The sequence below is a fragment of the Halichoerus grypus genome, chromosome 2 (assembly GCF_964656455.1).
Source record: "Halichoerus grypus chromosome 2, mHalGry1.hap1.1, whole genome shotgun sequence".
In the NCBI taxonomy this organism is placed as follows: domain Eukaryota; kingdom Metazoa; phylum Chordata; class Mammalia; order Carnivora; family Phocidae; genus Halichoerus; species Halichoerus grypus.
This window is the reverse complement of record NC_135713.1, coordinates 209,487,310-209,493,590: the sequence shown is the minus strand read 5'-3', so window position 1 is coordinate 209,493,590 and position 6,281 is coordinate 209,487,310.

The following is a 6,281-nucleotide window of genomic DNA, read 5'->3' as shown; positions in this document are numbered from 1 at the left end:
AGACTTTAATCACAATACCATTATCACCTAAAAATTTAACAACCTTTAAGTCAAAGAGTCAATGTCCAGAATTCCCAGGTGTCTCAATGCTCACAAGGTTTATAAGCAGCAATTTGTTAACACGTCTCAACTATATAAATAACACTCTCCTCCCTCTTTTTTCTTTTTCTTGCTGAAGGACCTGGGCTGCTTGCCCTGCAGACTTCCCCATGCCCTGGCTTCTGCCGGCTGCCTGAGAGACCCCAGTCAGCTTTGTGTTTCGGCAAAAGCCTGTCCTCAGCGGGCTGTGGGCTTCCCGGCCTTGCCGCCCCCGAGCTGTCTGCTCCTGGATCTCCCTCCCTATAGGAAGCACCTTCTTGTCAACTGTTTGGTTACAACTCACCCAGGAAGGGCAGGATAAATACCTGCTTTTTACTTTATTTGCCCATTTCTAGAAGAACGAGAACAGTGGCATCTTCCAGAGGTGACTTGGGAACTTTTTTCCTTTTTGTTTTCTTGGATATTTAAGAACTCATGAAATGTAACTTATTTAACACGTTTCAGCCCATTTCTGTCCGTCTCTCTGATGGTCAGCCAGGGGCACCAACTGACCAGGACCCTGGAGGCCAGTCAGGACGTTCAGGGCTCTCCAGGAAGGCCGCAGGTGTGTGTCCCACCCAGCTGGAACCCCGGGTAACAGAAGCAGCCAACACACAGGTCGGAATCCTGCTTCTAGACAAGACTACCCGGCCGCCTCCCAGCTTCTCCCTCTGCCCGTCCCGGGACCGGCCATCAGGGGCCCGCGGACCCTCCTCCATCCGGGTTAGCAATGCTTGGGCTACCAGCTCAGCACCCGTCCTCCCTTTCCTGCAGGTGCTGGGGTCCAGTCCCGTTTCTCTGGTTGCTACAGGGGTTTCTGCCCCAAGGGTCCACGGCTTCTCACCCTGGACCAAGCAAGCGCCGACACATTGCCCTCCCACGCCAGCCCAACGCACACACTCCACACTCAGTGTCTCCAGGCTCCTGACATTCTTCTAAAAACACAACAAACAGTCCCTGGATCAGTGACTCGCCCTGACGCTGTCACGATGTGTCTGCTGCCCTGGCATTCACTTCTCCCGCGGGCGCCACGAGTCCATGTTCCTCCGCCCTCCCCTCCTGGATCCTTCTTGATTCCTTCCTGGGCTCGGCCCTCCTGGAACCCTGGGGTGTGCTGGGGGCCATGTGGCTGCAGAAAGATCCCTTGCTTCTTTTCTTTCCTATTCCCGTCAACTCCTGTACTGTCCATATTTGAAAGTGCCTTGGCTGCCACCCTCACATGGTCGGGGACAGACCTGGCCCTCCCTCCTATTCCCATCCCCCTCCCCAAACAAAGCAAAATACCGTCTTCCCATCACCAGCCACACCACCTTGGACAGGGAGGCGCGCCTCGTCCGAGTCCTTACACCGTGTCGCCTGTTTCCTTTGTGGGAAGGCCACACACACTCAGAAAGAGAACCCTCCACCTCCTCTTTTAAATCCAAAATGGTCTAAGAGCTGGGATATATGGTATAGCTTTCAAGCATCCTCATCATTTTGGTTAAACAGCATGCCCCAACACACATGCATGGGCATGGCTTCCTTATCTGCTGTGTGGTGGAGAGAGCTCCAAAGCTGGCCTGCACGCAGAAGCAGTCTTCCCCTGCCCCCAGAGTGAGGCTGCCCAGGCCGCAGCAGCCCACCTGCACCCCCCCTCTGTGCTGTTTGCGTCACACGTTCCTGTTTTCAGTTGCAGTTCTACCTGGACTCTGGTTCTGCAAAAGCTTCCTCTTCCTCTTTTCCTTCCCTTTTGACATCTGCCTCTCTCTTCTTTTTCAAACAGCTCCATTGAGAGAATTCACACACCATAAAATCCACTCATCTGGAGTGTACAACTCAGTGGTCTCTAGTACGCTCACAGAGTGTGCACCCATCACCGCCATCTAACTCTAGAGCGTTTTCATCCCGCCAAAGGGAAACGCTGCACCACCAGCGCTGCTCCCCAGCCCTCCCCCAGCCCTCCGCAACCTCGCATCTACTTTCCATCCCCGTGGATTCACCTGACCTGGACACGTCACACCAACAGAACCCCACAGTGTGTGGTCCTTTGCATCTGGCCTCTCCCACCCAGTACATTTTCAGGGTTCACCCACGTAGTCACGCCTGACAGCACCTCATTTCTTTGCTGAATAATTTTCCATGGTGTACCTGGACCATGTTTTGTCTACTTCACTACGGATGCACATTTGGGTTGCTCCTACTTTTTGGCAATTACGAATAGTGCTATGTACAAGTTTTTGTGTGGAAATATGTTTTCATTTCTCTTGGGTTTTTGCCTAGGAGTGAAATGGCTGGGTTGTACATGAGTCTGTGTTTAATATTGTGAGGAACCGCCAGGTTTCCACAGTGGCGCCAGCAGTGATGAGAGCTCCGGTCTTCTTGCTCACCGGCTTTGTTAGTGTCTGTGTTACGGCCGTCCACGTGGTTTACTGTCTGTGTTACAGCCATCCACGTGGTTTCCTGTCTGTGTTACAACCGTCCACGTGGTTTACTGTCTGTCTGTGTTACCGCCGTCCACCTGGTTTGGTGCTTGTCTGTTAAGGCGGTCCACCTGGTTTACTGTCTGTCTGTGTTACGGCCATCCACGTGGTTTACTGTCTGTCTGTGTTATGGCCGTCCACATGGTTTGGTGTCTGTGTTATGGCGGTCCACGTGGTTTGGTGCCTGTCTGTGTTATAATCCACGTGGTTTGGTGTCTGTGTTACAGCCGTCCATGTGGTTTGGTGTCTGTGTTACAGCGGTCCACCTGGTTTGGTGTCTGTGTTACAGCCGTCCACATGGTTTGGTGTCTGTGTTACGGCAGTCCACATGGTTTGGTGCCTGTCTGTGTTATAATCCATGTGATTTAGTGTCTGTCTGTGTTACAGCCATCCACATGGTTTGGTGTCTGTGTTATGGCGGTCCACGTGGTTTGGTGCCTGTCTGTGTTATAGTCGTCCACCTGGTTTGGTGTCTGTGTTACAGCGGTCCACATGGTTTACTGTCTGTCTGTGTTACCGCTGTCCACCTGGTTTGGTGTCTGTCTGTGTTACAGCCGTCCACATGGTTTGGTGTCTGTGTTATGGCGGTCCACGTGGTTTGGTGCCTGTCTGTGTTATAGTCGTCCACGTGGTTTGGTGTCTGTCTGTGTTACAGCCGTCCACGTGGTTTGGTGTCTGTGTTACAGCCGTCCACGTGGTTTAGTGTCTGTCTGTGTTATAGTCGTCCACGTGGTTTGGTGCCTGTCTGTGTTACAGCCGTCCACGTGGTTTAGTGTCTGTCTGTGTTATAGTCGTCCACATGGTTTGGTGTCTGTGTTATGGCAGTCCACGTGGTTTGGTGCCTGTCTGTGTTACAGCCATCCACGTGGTTTAGTGTCTGTCTGTGTTATAGTCGTCCACATGGTTTGGTGTCTGTGTTATGGCAGTCCACGTGGTTTGGTGCCTGTCTGTGTTATAGTCGTCCATGTGGTTTAGTGTCTGTCTGTGTTACAGCCGTCCACGTGGTTTAGTGTCTGTCTGTGTTATAGTCGTCCATGTGGTTTGGTGTCTGTCTGTGTTACGGCCGTCCACGTGGTGAGCACCCACTCTCGGGTGTGCTCCTCTCTTCCGGTGCTTTCTCTCCTCACTGACCTGTGCTCGGCTCTCCCGGGGCCTCCTCTGAGGGGCCTCCCCCTCAGCAGACCTGAGCATCTCTGCTTCTCTGACTTTCTGCCCGGCTCCTCTACACTCTTTCTCCCCTTCTTAATCTGGGGCCTAGGGGCACTTTCTGCCAGCCTAGGGCCTCCACACAACCACAAACTTTTTCTGATTTCTTTATTAAAATAATTAGGCATAAATAGTAGGAGCATGCTTTTATATCAAATGCACTGTGATGGGTCACCCACACAAGCATGAATGAAGGTTAATGTCATCCGTATGGACCAGCACAGGTGGGCGGAGATGTGAGAGGTTTGCAAGAGCACAGCTTACTCCCCCCAACCCTGCTTGCCTGAATCCACACTTGATGAACACCGTCTCTTAGCACAGCTGGGAGGACAGACACAGTGAAGAGAAGTCCTGGACATGAACTATTCCAGGCCCACTGCCTTACACACTACCGCCTCCAGCCCTTACATCCTTGCTGTCGTGAGGCTTCTCTGATTCTTCACTGGCTCTTGGTCATCATGCTTATTCCATGCCTGACAACCTCCTACATGCCCCCATTTCCACCAGAACAAAACCCAAACCTCCATGCCAGGTCTGTCAGCGAGCTGTTACTGCAGAACAAGACAGTGACTTACAACAATAATGAACATTTACTAGCCTCACAGTTTCTATAGGTCAGGAATTTGGGATCTCAAGCCTCTTGTGAGGGTTAGGGTTGTGCTGTCAGTCCAGGCTGTGACTGGGGTGGGGGCTCCCCAGCCTGAGGCTGCTTGTTGGTGGGAGGCCTCGGTCCAACCCAATATGAGCCTCCCACAGCTACTTGAGCCTCCTACGACATGGCAGCTGATCCAAGAGGCAGGCAGAAGCTGCCCTTTCTCTGACCTAGCCCTAGCGGGCTAGCACCACATAGCACCACATTCCACTCACTAGGATCGGATCACTAAGCCTAGCCCATATCCCGGGGATGAGAATTAGGTTCCACTTTTCAGAGGGAGTGGTGTCAATGTACAAAAATGTTCTAAAACCATCATGCCAGGCCTCACAGCCTGTCCCAGCCCAGCCTCCCCATTGCTTAAGGAGACTAACAAGGAACATTTGCATGTTGAAGTTTCTGACAAGTCCTGCAAGTAAGAAATCCATTCAGTTTTGTTCAATCCCTATGAGCACATGGAAGACATGGAGCCACACGTCAAGGGCCAGGGTTCTGTGGACAGTAGTTGAAGAAGCAGATGGCAAGCACTTCAGGGGCAGAGCTGACACTGCAGATGCAGAAGCTCCTGATAAATATCTACGGAGTCAACACGGCTCCCACAAGATGTTTCTTTCCCTCTGCACATGTAAGTCACATTGTAAATGGGGAGTGTCTTGTAGCAGAGATTCCAGGCCTCTCTTACACCAAGTCACATCGCCAGGTTTTCGTAGCCAGCTCTGACCCAGGTGTCACACAGGCTTCCAAGAGAACATATACCCACCTGCAGGCCCTTCCTGATTCCTCTTCCCTATTGTTTGCGTCCTCTGTGGGCCAGAGTCACGTGGGCAGATACCCACATCCAGGGTGAGGCTGTAAGACAACTCACCATTGTAGCTCCTCGACCTTGGGCACTAGGAAAAGTGAGCCATCTTGCCGAGCGATGCCAAGTGTGCTGGCCTTTCTGCTTAGTGAGCTAATTTCCAGGCTGTGAGTCCTAAGTTTCTCTTTGTCACTCTTTTGGCATCATCCCATGACTTTCAAATGCTTTGGTCTCAATCTTCCAAGTCTAAGCCATCATTCCAGAAGACCCATTGCCCACCAGACCAGGCTTGCTCCAGACAGCACCCCACGTCTGTGCGGGCCTTGACAGCGCTTTTACTATTTATCTGTGTTGACATTCTCCCAGCCTGTCTTCTCTGGGACAAGCCCTCAGTCCTGCCCAGGGTGACAACCATGACATCTGGAACCCCAGGATTACCCCCAGGGATGGCTGTGGCCTCCTAGAGAGAGTACCCACTCGATGCTGTCCTCTCTGCAGCATGCAGATTTGGGGCATGAGGCTGGTGGAAGGAAGGTCCTTCAGGATTGCTGTAGGGCTGGTGCAGGAACCTTCAGCTTCCATAGGAGATGGTGTCCATCCCGGAGTGTGAGTGGTGCTGTTTCCAGCCAATTCCCCCCAGTCGGCGTGGGAAGCCCCCAGCCAGGGCCCAGTGAGAGCTGGGGTCAGCAGTCCTGCTGTTTGCCCGTCGTAGCCTTTTCTCAGGCTTGCTGCCTTTTTTTTTTTACATTTGGTCAACAATCCCCTGCCCCATCACAGTCTTCTTGGTGTTTGCCCACTGGGGCTGCCTGTCAGCTGTAAGAGGGCCAACAAAGCCGCCTGGCCCCGTGAGGCCATGATCGTCCAGGGGTCCCGGCTGGCCCCTGCATCACACACTCATTCTTCACCCGCCTTTAATTTACTTCTGACACCAGGAGTCTGAAGTCTCTGGCCTCAGCCGCCCTGTGGGTCCAGCTCCACGGCAACCCCAAACAGGTCGCTCAAACTAATGAGGAGTCTGGAGTGGCATCAGGAGGGGTCGCTGCCGTGGAGACAGCCCGCGGTCACCCAGTTACCACGGCACCAGGCA